We start from the raw sequence: 15,748 nt of genomic DNA on the forward strand, positions 1-15,748 counted from the left end.
GCGCCGATTCAAAGCAACCTTGAATCGCGTATTCGTGACGCGCAGCGCGCATCCATCAGTAATGGTAACCTTCGCGCCGAGTTAGCGTGTGGCGCGGAAGCACTCTTTGTCCCTAATCTGAGTGGAATTCTCTGCTATCTCAATCGCATCTGGATTCCCTTTGATGAGAATCTTCGCGCTGATATCCTGAGTGAAGCGCACAAATCTCGATATTCCATTCATCCCGGCGCTGATAAGATGTACAAGGATTTGCGCATTACTTATTGGTGGCCCGGTATGAAAAAGGATATTGCTGTGTTCGTAGCTAAATGTCTGACTTGTTCTAAAGTGAAAGCTGAACATCAACGCCCATCTGGTTTGCTCGAACAACCAGAAATTCCTACGTGGAAATGGGAATGTGTAGCGATGGACTTTATTACCAAGTTACCTTTGACAGCAAGCAAACATGATAGCATTTGGGTAATAGTGGATCGATTGACTAAGTCTGCTCACTTTCTGCCCATTCGTGAAAACTACCGTGTTGAGCAACTCGCGCAGCTTTATGTCAAGGAAATTGTCTGCCGCCATGGTACTCCTTTGAGCATCATATCCGATCGCGATGGCCGTTTTATATCTCGCTTTTGGAAATCTCTCCAATCTGCGCTAGGAACTCGCTTGGACATAAGTACGGCATATCATCCTCAGACTGACGGTCAGTCTGAGCTAACTATTCAAACTCTTGAGGATATGCTCCGATCTAGTGTTCTTGATTTTGGAGGTAATTGGGATTCGCACCTGCCTTTGATCGAGTTCTCTTATAATAACAGCTATCATTCCAGTATCGGTATGGCCCCATTTGAAGCACTTTACGGTCGTAAGTGCTGCTCCCCGATTTGTTGGAGCGAAGTGGGTGAAACTCAAATCACAGGACCCGAACTTGTTCAAGAGACAACCGATAAAATCGCCAAGATCCGTGATCATCTGCTGACTGCCAGAAGCCGACAGAAGAGTTACGCAGATCGTAGGCGGAAGCCTCTCGAATTTCAAGTTGGTGATCTTGTTCTCCTCAAGGTGTCGCCCTGGAAGGGTGTTGTCCGCTTTGGGAAGAAAGGTAAGCTTGCTCCTCGATATGTTGGACCATTTAAGATTCTCGCGCGTGTAGGAAAAGTTGCCTACAGACTTGACCTGCCGCCCGCGCTCAGTAATGTGCATCCAACGTTCCATGTATCCAATCTCAAGAAGTGTTTAGCTGACGAGAATCTTCACATTCCACTTGATGAAGTTCAAGTTGATGAATCTATGCATTTCGTTGAGAAGCCTGTTGAGATTATGGATCGCGAGGTTAAGCAAACCAAGCGCAGTCGCATCCCTATCGTGAAAGTTCGCTGGGAGTCCAGGCGCGGAGCCGAGTTTACATGGGAAAGGGAAGATCAAATGAAGATCAAGTACCCGCACCTGTTCTCTGCGCAACCTACTTCGAGATAAATTTCGGGACGAAATTTCTTAAAGTAGGGGAGACTGTGACATCTGCCCCGATCCGACCCGACCCAGGTACCCGTTTCTCCGATCCGATCTCTTTCTTTTATGATTTAATATTTATACTTATATTTTACTTTTAATAATAATATATATTTTCCTTCCCGCCTCTTTCTCTCTCTTTCTTTCCGCCGTCCCGTCCCTCTCATTCTCTCTTTCCGCCTTCTTTTCCCTCTTGTCGCCGTCCCGCCCTTACGCCTTGTTTCCCTCTTTTTCTTCTAACTCTTTGCTTGTCCTTTGTTCCTTCCCGCCTAAGGTTGTCTGCGCAGCTCCACGCGCCAGACCCCTTACAAGGAAGCCTGCGTGAAGACCATCTGTTCCTGCGATACGCGAGACGAACTCTTCTCGCAGCGCGCTAAGAATTGTAATTCTTCTCGCAGCGCGCTAAGAACGGTAGTTCTTCCCGCGACGCGCTAAGGATTGTAGTTCTTCTCGCAGCGCGCTAAGAATCGTAGTTCATCCCTCGACGCGCGAAGAATTATAGTTCTTCCCGCGGCGCGCTAGGAATTTTAGTTCCTCCCGCGGCGCGCTAAGAAATGTGATTCTTCCCGCGGCGCGCTTAGAAATGTAGTTCTTTCCGCGACGTGTTAAGGTTGGTTCTGTCTGCCTTCGCGCTCGCGCTCTCTTGACCTTCTGTGTCTGCCTTCGCGCTCGAGCTTTCTCGCGCTAAACCCTTTGAGTTTTCTTCCGTTTAAATCTAGCCGTTTGCTTTCGTGTTGTCTTATCTTTTGTGCTGTTGACCTAATCTGCTTTATGTCTGAAAAGTTACTTTCGGCGCAGCATGCGCACCAACCCCATTGGTTGGCAGAAAAAGTGACTGACATTATCTTTTGAGATCTGCTTTTTCCATGCCTGACCTGTACCTTTATCTGAACCGCCCATGCTTTTTACTGTTCCCTGTCAGCTTTATCTTGCCCCCTGCAGCTGCCATATCTTTTGATATCTTTTGCTTTTGGAATCTTTTGCTTTTTGAGATCTTTTCCCCTTTTTCTAGGGATTGTGTTCCCTAGGGTTTCTCTATAAATAATAATAATCTTATTTTTCTTAACACTACACACACAAACACTTAATCCCTCCTGTTCTCTCTCTTCCTTTGCTCTCTGCCGATTGTCCTTCTGCCGCCTCCTCTCTTGCCTCCGTTCTCTCCCCTCTTCTGCCCAGATTTTCGGTAATATATATATTATATATAATAATTTACTTATGCAAACTTATAATCAAGACTTAAAACAATAATCTTATTTATAGGTTAACTTGTGCTTGTTTAAAGTTGGTTCTTGCTTTATCTTACACCGCATCGTTTATCAAGTGAGTAATCTCGTACCTAATCCCTTTTTGCTTTTAATGTTTTGGGATGTTCATGTGTTCATACAAACTTAGAGTCTTAAACTTGTTTATGAACTTTAGTCGCGCAGTATCCCATGTGTTGAGGACGTAGACTTGGCTGTTTATTTGTATGTGTGGATCATTAACCGTCTTGTCGGTCTATTCCGCAGTTCTCATGGTACCATTAGATGAACACGGGAGAACTATCGTTTATGATTTTCTCTTTTGTTTACACTTGCACAGTCTTTCTTGTTTGTGAGCTCAATTGTGAGCACTGGCAGTCTATGAATCTTAGAGTTGGTCCCGATCAGATTACACCCTTGTTGAAAACCAGACATACACATGTTGCGCGCAGATTTATGGTTAACTATGTATTGTATTAAACTTGATTTCTCACCAACACGCAAGTGTTTGACGTTTTATTTTAACACATGTTCAGGTTTGCAGTAGCTGTTTTGGGGCTTGTGGACACGTAGGAAGTTTTCTTTATTTTTGACCTAGATTAAAATGTATCAAGACAAGTTATTGCTGTTCGAATATTATGATTTATAATATATTGATTTATGATGATTTATGTTATCTTATTTTTACTTTGCGCGTGCGCGAATGAATGTATTTATTAAATATTGACACCCAATAGTGTCACGAGTAATGAAACAATATGTGGCGCCCCGATGTATAATCCGCCTTTGGTCGGGGTGTTACACAGAGCCCCTGGCTGGGGTTAAGGTGACCCAAATAATATCTGAAAATTTTTATTTTTATGATAAACTACCCTGGGGTTAAGAAAAATTTTATTTTTATTAACTGGCGTAACACATTTTCCATTAACATTTTAAATTATTTTCTAAGCTGGGCTTATTTGTTAAGCCTAAGATAATGGGCTGGTTTGTTTAAATTAAATATGGGCTTGCACCATGTGGGCTTAGTTAGTTCAGGCCCATTGTTTATCATGGCACCTGGGCCAACTTGCGAGGCCCAAAGTCATCAGGGGACTAAATGGCCGAGAACCTGTTCTGGCCGAGAACTCTTGTCTGACCGAGAACACATGCTTGACCGAAAACCCATATCTGACCGAGAACTCGGTGGCCGAGAACCCTGGTCACCAAGAACTCTCGTTGACCGAGATCTCATATTGACTGGGTTCTCGAGTTGGCCGAAAACCCAAGGCGGTTTCAGGTCCCCGAGAACCCATGTCTGATGCTTCCAGCTCCTGTTTTAAATCCGTTCTAGGCTCGTTTAACGGTTAACGATCCATAATCACACTTTTAATCACCTAAATCCCAACCTCCTTAACTGTTTTACGTTCGTTATCACCCCATTGCCAAGACCCAACCCGTTTCTAGCATAAAGTTCGAACCATTAAGCGTAAAAATGTTCATTAAGCTAAATCTAGGGTTTCCTTCATGTACCGCATCTAACCATGAGTCCATTACGTCCATTTTAATCATCAAGTTGTCAACTTTATGTTTTATCTAGACCCGATCTATTCTATGTTCAAGTTTCATGGTTATTTGTTCATAAAAACGTAACCTTTAAGATCAAGAACATACCTTTATGATGTTCCTAGGTCACGGCTAGCTTGACACGTGATTTTGGACTTGTTAGCTCACTTGTATGATCGGAGATCCTATGTTATGATGCTTGGTTTTGGGGTTTCGGATGGTGGCCGGCGGCTAGGGAGATATACTTGGCTTAAGTGTGTGTTTTAAGGTGTGTAGATAATAATATGGATAATAGGGGTGGAAATGGAAAGGTTAAGGGTTTAAGGAGGTATCTATACTCCCTTAAGCCCATGAACCTAAGACTCATCTTTCCTTTTTAGTCCATCATTAATCCTATCTAATTTGCCTACTTATGTTTCCTTCTTTATTACTATTTTATTATTTATTTACTGTCTCAGTAAACTTTTCCGCCATAACAAATCAATGCAAAATATTATTACTTGAAATTTCGGGAATTTACAAACTTGCTTTAGTGTAATCTGTATTTCCAAATTCCGATGATCGGATCGATGAAAGCTTAGTTGAAGTGTGATGGTGTATACATGATTAGATATTTTTTTTCGAAATGTTAAATTTATCAAACACACAAACCACCAAGACCCACCACCCCAAACCGGGGAGTGTCAAAAACACCACTTACATCAAGATAAAGTTACACACTTACACCAATTCGATCAAGAAATCGATTTATATATGTTTCGATCTATTTTTAGACCATAAAAAATCTAACATCTTAATCTCTCCCAATATTTCCTCAATCTTTATCTCTTTGCTTTGGAACACGTTTTCGTTTCTCACCTTCCATATTCTTCAACAAGCAATAATGACGATAACGTGAAAAGCCTTTTTTTTCTTTTTCCCCAAACCCCACTTGGTGATAAATCTCTAGCAACCCCGGACCGTGTTGATAGTGAACAGGGCCACTTTGCACCATGAACATATAGTCTGCCACACTCTCGAAGCACCCACACATGCCGCAAAAAGATGATATGCAGTTTCGGTCCCCGAATCACATAAAATGCAACTACTCGCTGACACTTGAATATTTCTTCTGATAAGAGCATCTAGAGTTGGGATTTGGTTCATTTCAGCCCTCCACACGTGAATTAATATTGCATGTTGACGGAACCTATTTACACCATTTCATTATAAAAAAAAATTGGCTGACATCCCGACACGACTCTATCAACTTCTTGATCAACTTAACAGAAAACATTCTTGACGAGTCTCCCAACCAGTAGCGGACCTACTATGGTTGTACGGGGTCGGCCGACCCCTGTGAGAAAAAAATTAGTGCTATATATGTGTTAAAATTCCGACCGACGCCTGTAAAATTTTGACATTGACCACTGTGAAACTAGTGAGAATGTACGATGAAAATAAAAATTGAGCTTAGACTCCTGGAAATTTTCCGGCGACCTGTGGAAGAAGCCGGAGGTGCCCGCTAAGAGTGTAAGTTAAGTTGGCCAGAGAGAAAAGAGGACCTGATAATTAAAAGGGAAATTAATTTTTTTGACATGTGCATAAAGTAGGGCTAGTAAAAGAGTAACCGTCACATGGTAAAAGTAAACAATAACAATATTCTCGTTAGTAATGAGAAATAAAGTAGTACAATACCATTTACAAAAAGAATAAATTGAATATAAAATACAATTTTGTTTTATATTCAAAATTGATAGGCTCCGATGTCTTTAGCGGGTTCGTTATCGGTTCTTCATGAGATATTCTTATCTTGTTTCTTCATCACATTTGGTCTTCAACTAAGCACCTTGACTATCATAAAAAGCAAACAAAATATTGACGGTTGTGGCTGAGGATTCGTGTTCAACACGGGTCCTTCAAAAACAGATTTTGCGCCTCTATTTAGACACCACGTTTGTCTCCCATGGTACAACAGCCGAAGCAGTATGTACTGCCGGGAAAGGCCACGTGCCCGAAGCTACACCGGATACTTTAGTGTGCTAGAACTTGATAGTATAAAGATGAAGTTTAGAGAGTTTTTCTCTATTTCTTGAAAATAAATATACAAAGACTTTTTTTTTATGATCATTATTTTTTTTCAAAGACTTCTCTTCTTCACTTTAGGCAAATTTATACACTATAGATGAGTGAAATGTCTCACTTAAATTGAGACATAAACTCTAATAAATCTCATCAAGTGACATAAATAAAACTTTACACAAGAGTTTATTTGTATTTCAACATATTAAGAGTTATATAAATATATTAACTAAATAAAATATCCATTCATCTTAAATTAATTTCCAACACTAAAGTTGTGACATTCGTCAATTTCGGGTCATTTTTGTATTTGTTTTATTATGTAAACCGACCCGTTTTGTAAACCGAAGCTTATGTTATAATCAAAATGATGGATTTTATATTAAATATTGTTTTACACTTGTTGGGTCTTGAAAACATTCATCGGTCCTTAAAACGCGTAAAAATCACTTAAAACGAACTTCGGGGACCATTTCTGCCATTTTGAAAGTTTGAATAATATCAGGCAGCACCCCATCGCGATGCGCGATGGGACACACACACCCGTCGCGTATAGTGACCTGCTCAGCTGCAGCAGCTCATTTTCTTTGTTGTTTTGTGTTTTGTTTGGATCCTTTTTGCATGCAACTCTCAATATTAACACCCATGTTTGACCACCAACATTACCCTATATATACACCACCATTTCCCTTAATTTTCCCCTGCTACAACTCCAAAAACTCTCTCAAACATCAAAGATTTAAGATTATTTTCTTAGTGTTCTTGAATGTTTGACTTCCAAAAGTCAAACTGAGTTTATTCTTTCATTCTAATTAGTTCATATGGTCTTACTAATACTTGTTTATGGCACAACATATATATAATATACACCCCTTGTTACATTTTGTGGTTACTTCTCTGGTTCCGATCGGTGAGGTTTTCGGGCCTCGTAAGGCAATGCTTCATGGAGGACTTCGTGTTCTTGATATATATATATATATATATACACACTTATATAACTTGTTTATACATAATAACCATGCTTAACTTCTGCTCATTTTAGTTTGTTTATCATATTTACAAGTTCCATGGTTAAGGGTTCTAAGAGTCTAGCCTCGGTTTAACCATAAATAGCTCTAGACCGTAAACTGAACTTTGTTTACTAGTTTTTGTTAAATACTTGTTTAAACATGTTTAATGCTAGATTTAAGTTTCTAAAATCATTTTTATAAGTTCTATGGTTATGGGTTTGTGAAATCTTACCTCGGTCTTAACCCGAACCAAGATCTTAACCGAAAGCCGAACTTTTGTTTAAAGACTTTATTGTTAACTTTTTTATTGTAAAACTTAAGTATTTTCATTTGTACATTATTATACAAGTTCTTTGATATTTGGGCATGTGGAAACCATCTATGAACTTATTGTGAGATGGAAACCGAACCAAACCGAACTAAACCGATTTTTACTCGCTTAAGACACACAAGTGTGTTTTTAGCTATCAAGACTTGTATATTTCTTTAAAAATAGCTTAAAACATATTTTAATTATTTTTTTAAGTAGTTGGAAATGTTGGATCCAACTTGATCTCATAACAAAGTTGGGACCGATGAAACCGAACACTCGCTTAACGTGTGTTGTTAGTTCTAAAACAATAGAACCACATACTTGGTTAAGTGTTATCATATTTTATTGAGTTATCTCATGACATTTACTATTTTGGAAAGTTGACTTTGGGTTGACCAATTATCAAGACCCGAACCAACAACCCGAACACTAGTTAAATACCCGTTTTAGTATCTTTATTCCAAAGGAACTTGCATTCTTGCATTTTTCCCACCTTATTACTTAACATAGGTTAAGTAAATATCAAGGTTAGATACTTTGACCCGGTTTCGAGCAAACTTACATTTTTAAAGGGTTATTATTATAAATTCTTAAATAGTTACATCTTAAACCTTGAATTTTAATTGTTTACTTTTTCTCAACATGTATTTTATTAAAGACCTTCAAGACAACCTTTTAATTCCAGACTTTCTTTTATTTAGGCTTCGTACGTTAAACCCGTCGTTCTGGTTAAACTTCAAATCATCCATCTTTCAAGTTTATTACTTGAACGTGAGTACTTTCATACCCCGTTTTCCATCTTTCGTTTTTGGGTGACATTTCATACTTATGCAACTAAATGTTTTATACTTGAATCTTAAACCACAAGTGTTGTTTTTACTTAAATAATTGCTCGATTTGGTGTCTTATGATTATATGTCATGTGTTTATCGCTTTTGGTTGGTGGAACTATAAAATCCTAGTCTATTTGGCAACCCCTTATAGCAAGGTGTCGTTAACGTAATGCAATTAACGATAACTATAAAATCCTAGACTATTTGGCATCCCCTTATAGCTAGGTGTCGCTAATGTGTTAGCGATATCTATTCATCCAAGTTATTGCTTTTATTTATCGTTTCGTATACAAGTTTTGTGGCTTTTCTTACTATATACTTATATGCTCAAACTTATGAATTGCACACCAACCTTTGTGTTGATAAACTTTATTTTATGAAATGTTACAGGTTTGCATCTAGGTTGACCCGAGCTTGTGAAGGAAACGTCATCGAGACCTTTAGGATATTTAGCAAAAATGAACAACATTTGATTTGCTATATTTTGTTATAATTGTCTTATGAATATTGTTATGTGACATTTTCGATGATGTGAAATGAAATGAGTTTGTTAAATATTGTCGTTTTAAATAGTGTCATGCGCTTATGGGCAATCGTTACACCTTAGCATGTTCCGCCGCCTTTGGTCGGGGTGTGACAAAAGTGGTCACAAATGATTTAGCATTGCCTTTGCATGATGATTAGCTCGATTATGTGTAGAAGCATGGATGAATCAGCGAACCAGGAGCTCCTAGATGGCGCAAAATCGTCTCCTAGGTCGTCAATGGTCTATGAAATGAAATGAAGGATAGGTCGAATAAGGCTCAAAATTGGTTTTGTAACAATTAAGTTTAATTTTCCCGTCTTTGATCACCTTCGCAAAGCTCGGAATCATCATTACTCATCCTTTGCATAGCGCAAAGAACAAAAGAGTTGTGTTTGGTTTTGTTTCTCCCTCGCGTAGCGTGAGGGAGTGTGTTCCCTCCCGTTGTGTAGCACGACGAGACTCATTAACAAGGAATTTTGCCCATTTGACTCTTTTATGCCTTGAAACACGTGCTGTCACTTCAACTCCTTCCGCAACGTTAATGCAAGCTTGTATATAGCCTCAATAAACATCAACAACCTGAAATACAAAGCACGTTTGAAGTATCACAATTCACACAAAAAAACTTAATTATGTTAAGCAGTTAATATGTTAAAATATAGAAAATATACCCAACCATCAATTTTATGATTTGTTTAATATATAAATAATATATGTCAGAAGCAATATTGTTTTCAAAATCAGTCGGCTACCCTAAGACCTAAAGTTAGTTTGCTCCAACCAAATTCCAAGAAAATTAAAAAACGACGGCCTGACGTCAGAATTGCATTAAAGGAAAAGGATACACGCTATAAAGCAGTACCTTATGTTGACAAGCAACAATAGACATGCATCATGAAAAATTGCAGAGAACAATCTTAAATATAGTGTATTATTATTATTATTATGCATTTGTAATGAGGTTTAATGTACTATGTTTTTATTATATGAAATTTACTTTAATTATTGGTTACATGACCCAATCAGAGTTAACCCAAATCAGACTGAAAAACATCATTATATAATGAAAATTAACTGGCCATAAACCTTTCCAACCCTATGAAAACATTGTCTTCGACCCTTGGTCCATCACTGATCGATTATAAAAACTTATATTAGAAATACTTTTAAGAAACTCTGAATGAAAATTTATTTGAAAGGTATTAGTAATCACATTAGAAAATTAGCTATTACAAAAGAGAAATCACATTAGAAGATTAAAAGAAACGAGTACGTTTAGTTCAAAACATTTGATAATTTTTATTTTCTTAAAAAGAAAATCTTTTTACAAATCGATCTATGGAAAACAAAACTATGGTTCTTCACTCTTCAATAAAATCAAAGTCAGTTTATATGAAATGAATGTTTATTCTTCGAAAAATAAGAAGCTTTTTCAAGTAAAAAGGGTTTTGTATGTTTTCTTTGCTTTTCTTCGTAATGGGGTTAGCGGCTCATTGACAAAAGCTAAAGTTGGGTGGTCTCGGGTAAAGATTCAAGTCTTCTAAATAATAGAAATTATCGTTCAAAATTTTATTTCTGTCCTTCATATGTAAGTTTTCATCTTGCTAGTTGGGTTGTGGCCTTGGATCCTTCCTCCCTTAACCCTTATTGGCCAAACCCACCTCCCAACAACAAAATATCCCACCGTGTTCTTCTCTCTTGGTTCATATAATCAATATTCACCACTCATTTTTACTTTTCTTCAGATGAAGATTTAACAGTTACAAATATGTTGTAAGAATCTTGACTAGACGTCGATTAATTGCCGATTATTCTTGATAGACTCTGATTAATCTCGATTAATCACTAATCTACACGTGTGCGCAACCAGAAACGTGTATTGGGTATGTTTCAAAATTTTCAATGTGGCGCTAATTTGTCTAAAATATATATTCTAATAATTACATATACAAATATATTATTGGTGAAAACTGGTTGATTATATATCCAGAAAACAAAGATGTTACATTATTTAATAAACCTATGTAGAGACATTACACGTCATCCTAACACAAAAGACACTTGTAATATATATTTACTAAGAGTTGAATATGTGTTGGTAGTTTGTACTATCAATTAACTTGTTGCCTTAGAGAACTCCTATTTAATGTAACAATGGTAACATTTGCTTCAACAGATCAAGTTAAAAAAAAATGGCATCAGTTCACAAGGTTGTAGATGTTGAAAACATTCGAGACACCCAACGCGCACAAGGTCTAGCCACGATTCTTGCCATTGGCACCGCAACTCCTCCCAATTGTTATATTCAGGCTGAATACGCTGACTACTATTTTCGCATTACAAAGAGAGAGCATATGGTTAATCTTAAAAACAAGTTTAAACGCATTTGTAAGTATTTACTTGTATTATTTCGTGCCGCTTCCTTAATTAACATTGAATATGTCATGATATAACACAATAATGAACTTGTAGGTGACAAAAACAATGATAAAGAAGCGATACATGGACCTTACAGAAGAGTTTCTAAAAGAAAACCCGAACATGTGCGAGTACTCGAGTCCATCCTTGAATACCCGCCAAGACTTGATGAGCACCGAAGTCCCAAATCTCGGTAAGGAAGCCGCCACGAAAGCCATAGACGAGTGGGGACTCCCAAAATCTAAGATCACCCATGTCATCTTTTGCACCACTTCAGGAATCGACATGCCCGGTGCTGACTATCAACTCACCAAGCTACTCGGTCTCAACCCTTCGGTCAACCGGCTCATGATGTACCAACAAGGGTGCTCGGCTGGAGGCATGGTCCTTCGTCTAGCCAAGGACCTTGCTGAAAACAATAAGGGCTCGCGTGTGCTTGTTGTATGTGATGGAAATCAGACCCTTGATCGAACACACAAACTCGAGATTGAACAAACTTGTTCGACTCTTTTTATTATTATAAACCAAGCTTACAAATTACAATACCCCTAACCATCTATTTATACTAAAACTAATATCTTGCTCACCAAGACTTCTAATTAGACTCAAACTAGGAAACCAAATACATTAACAAAAATAAACCTAACAGTATTCTTAATTAAATATAAAAACTCAATAAATAATTCACCAAGAATTATAACTCCTTTAATCTTTATCTCCAAAATTCAAGATTCACGTCTTCATTCTCCCTCTTAATCTTGAATTGGACCCGTTTCACCCATACCAATGATCGACAAATCCAATGCCTCTTTCCTGTCCTAGAACTACACCATTCTTGACCACCGAACAAAGAAAAACAAGCTCCCCGCTTCTACCGTTTTCTTCTTCCCCTGCCTACCCGCAAATCTCTGCTAATAGATTCAACCCTTATTTGATCGTAATTTTACCACCCTGTCACACTCTTCCTTGATATGCACACACTAATATCAACCACCAACAAAAACAATAGCACCTCACTATTCCGCCTTTTCGGTCGTCAAACGAATTCCTTAGCTCCTCGCTCTTTCGTTTCTTCCGCGACACGCCCGTTGGTTTTTCCACCATAAAAATCGAACTCCTCGCTACGATTTTCTTCCTTGGCTAGAAAGAGTGTCCGACACATTAAAATACGATTAAAAAAACCGGGTTTAAAACTCCCTCTTCTGCTCGATCATACTCTCATGACAAAGTTACCTTCACATCAATCAATATGGTGGTTTGATTCCCATGCAAGCCAATTAAGCTTTTATCTCCACTACCCAAGTTAGTTCCCACCATATATAGGCACTCCTTTATTGCCGTAGATTACCACCAAAACCGTCCGTTGTTAACTAAACGTCTCTCCCCAGCCCCGACGTTACAGGGGCTGCTCCGCTGCTCTAAGGTCGACTCTCAAAACCGCCAACGCCAAGCTCTGATACCAATTGTTGGAAATCAGGCCCTTGATCGAACACACAAACTCGAGATTGAACAAACTTGTTCGACTCTTTTTATTATTATAAACCAAGCACACAAATTACAATACCCCTAACCATCTATTTATACTAAAACTAATATCTTGCTCACCAAGACTTCTAATTAGACTCAAACTAGGAAACCAAATACATTAACAAAAATAAACCTAATAGTATTCCTAATTAAATATAAAAACTCAATAAATAATTCACCAAGAATTATAACTCCTTTAATCTTTATCTCCAAAATTCAAGATTAACGTTTTCATTATGCTTAGAGATCACGGCTAGTATCTTTCATGGACTTAGTGAGGACCACGTTGACTCTTTGGTCGAGCAAGCACTTTTTGGGGACGGAGCGGCTGCGATCGTTATGGGTTCGGATCCAGATTTGGTTGTTGAACGCCCATTGTTTGAGATTGTTTCTGCTAATCAAACGATCATACCGGGTACTGAGACGGCGGTAAAGTTACACTTGAGGGAGGATGGGCTCAAGGTTCACTTAGACAATAATTTACCCAACATGATCTCTGACAACATACAGAATACATTACTGCAAGCGGTTCGTCCACTCGGTCTACGTGACTGGAACTCGATGTTTTGGATTGTTCACCCGGGTGGTAGAAGCATACTCGACCACGTGGAGCTAAAGCTTAACCTTAATAAACAGAAGTTGAGGGCCAGTAGGCACGTGCTAAGTGAATATGGAAACATGGTTAGTGCATGTGTGTTGTTCATTATTGATGAAATGAGAAATAAGTCTTTGGAGGATGGAAAAAGTACCACCGGTGAAGGTTTAGATTGGGGTGTTTTGTTTGGATTTGGCCCGCGTTTGACAGTTGAAACCGTTGTTCTGCGTAGCAAACCCACTATGTGCGAGTCAAGACCGGGCAGGAATGAACCTACCCGAACATCAACACGGATATGAAGTACTCGTAGACTACTAGCTAGTGTGCACAATAAGAATGTTGTTTTTAGTTTAAACTACATCTTGTTTTGGTATAATACATTACTTGGTCTTGCAAACTAGATCTGTGTTTGTATAATGTACTCTCTATAATGGTACATAAATAAAAAATAGCATGTTTGATTCGTGTACCTCTTTTATGAAACCAAAAGATAAATCTATATTATAAAAATATAAAAATTGTATTCAATCATGATTGAAGGCGTGTAACGTCTTGCCCCTTTGTATATTTGAATTTGTTATTTCCCTTCGTATTAGAGAGTTGTTTATTATTAGTGAGTCCATCGATAGGGTACCACGTACGCTCATCCTCACTAACTTCTACAGCCGACTAAACATTATAATTTTATTAAAATGTTACGTCTTTTTTTATTAACTTAACTAGTATTAAGCCCCCCCCCCCCCCCCCCCCCCCCGCCGTCGTGGCGGGGGCGTAAAACCATTAGAAAGTAATGTTAAAATGTTTTGTTCAAGCTGTGTGTTGAAGGGAGCGGACCCGTGCTTTGCATCGAGACTGTTAAACCAAACTTAAATTGGATGTAAAACGTTCAATCACACATGTCTGTTTCAACGTGTTTACGCGCAAATACTAAACTGAAACGTAAATAATATAAAAACACTAAAAAGTTTGTGTTTTGTATATGTGAAGTAAAGGCACAACCCCTTAAGCTAGGATTACAACTCATTAAGCTCAAGAAAGTGGGTACAACCCCTTAAGCTAGGTGTACAATCCTTTAAGCTTAAAAAAATTGAAAAATAATTAGAAAAGCAATTGATTATGATAACAAATTTACGCTCAATACATTTTTAAATCAAGGCTTTAACTTAAAAACGATCAATATTACTAGGGTGTAAGCAGGCTAAGCTTGTCAAGTTTAAACGAAATCAACTTGTTAATAAGCATGCATAATAAAAGTGCCTGAGCTAAACCTTTATCAAGCGTAAGCCCAAACAAGTCTATATATTCTTTATAGAACCTTTATTTAGCATGTTGAATATACGTTTATAACTTAATTATAATTATTATATATGTTCTACGGTAAAATAACTAAATAAATATGTCTTGTTATATATAAAAATTAAAATTATACATATATACACAAATATAGCTATAAGTGTATATTAATTAACTAATAGATAATAAACTAGCTCAAACTTGAAAATTAACCACGAATCAATACGAGATTTAGAAATAGAGCTCGAAATAAGACGATGTTGAGCCCGAGATCTCTTAGGTTTAGATGAGTTTGAACTCGATTCTACTCGTTTACACCTCTATAAATTAAAAAATCCATGCACCAGTAATGAAAAAAAGAACATCTAAAACCTATATTGATTCTAACAAACTCATGTAACATCATCTTTAAGTCAGAAAATACATAATGATCGACACACTTTGTTTCTTGTTCCACTATCCACATATATATACATTATGAAGCAGCCTATTGGATGATAGACTCGACACTTCAGATTTATACTTTTGAGTTTTGACCCATGCATTATTATAATTATAAATTTATAATACATGTTAAAAGTAACAATAGTTTAGATTTAACTATTTCTAGTACTTATAAAAGTTATTTACACAATTTTCTTATTTTGTTTAGATTCGATTATCAACTAGGTATAAATAAATAAAAGATTACTCACGTGGATTGTTTCGATTTACGTTAAATAAACATAAACTACAAACCTTAAATTGTACTAAATCCCACCAAAACAATTGAGAAATCTGGTTGTCGTTTTTCATTTATTTCATGGATTCGTAAAGATCATTTGATGATATTGCTGTTCACATACCTCATTTAGGTGTTCCAATTTGGTGGGTGTGTTGACCAATTACA

General features: G+C 37.5%; 1 pseudogene; it reads left to right on the plus strand.

The window, feature by feature from the left end:
• Positions 1–11,218: 11,218 nt before the first annotated feature.
• On the plus strand, positions 11,219–13,865 carry LOC143637123 (2-pyrone synthase pseudogene; annotated as a pseudogene).
• The last annotated feature ends 1,883 nt before the right edge of the window (positions 13,866–15,748 follow it).

The sequence above is a fragment of the Bidens hawaiensis genome, unplaced genomic scaffold (assembly GCF_021521415.1).
Source record: "Bidens hawaiensis isolate Kalapana, Puna unplaced genomic scaffold, B.hawaiensis_p1.1 tig00008125_1, whole genome shotgun sequence".
Classification (NCBI taxonomy): domain Eukaryota; kingdom Viridiplantae; phylum Streptophyta; class Magnoliopsida; order Asterales; family Asteraceae; genus Bidens; species Bidens hawaiensis.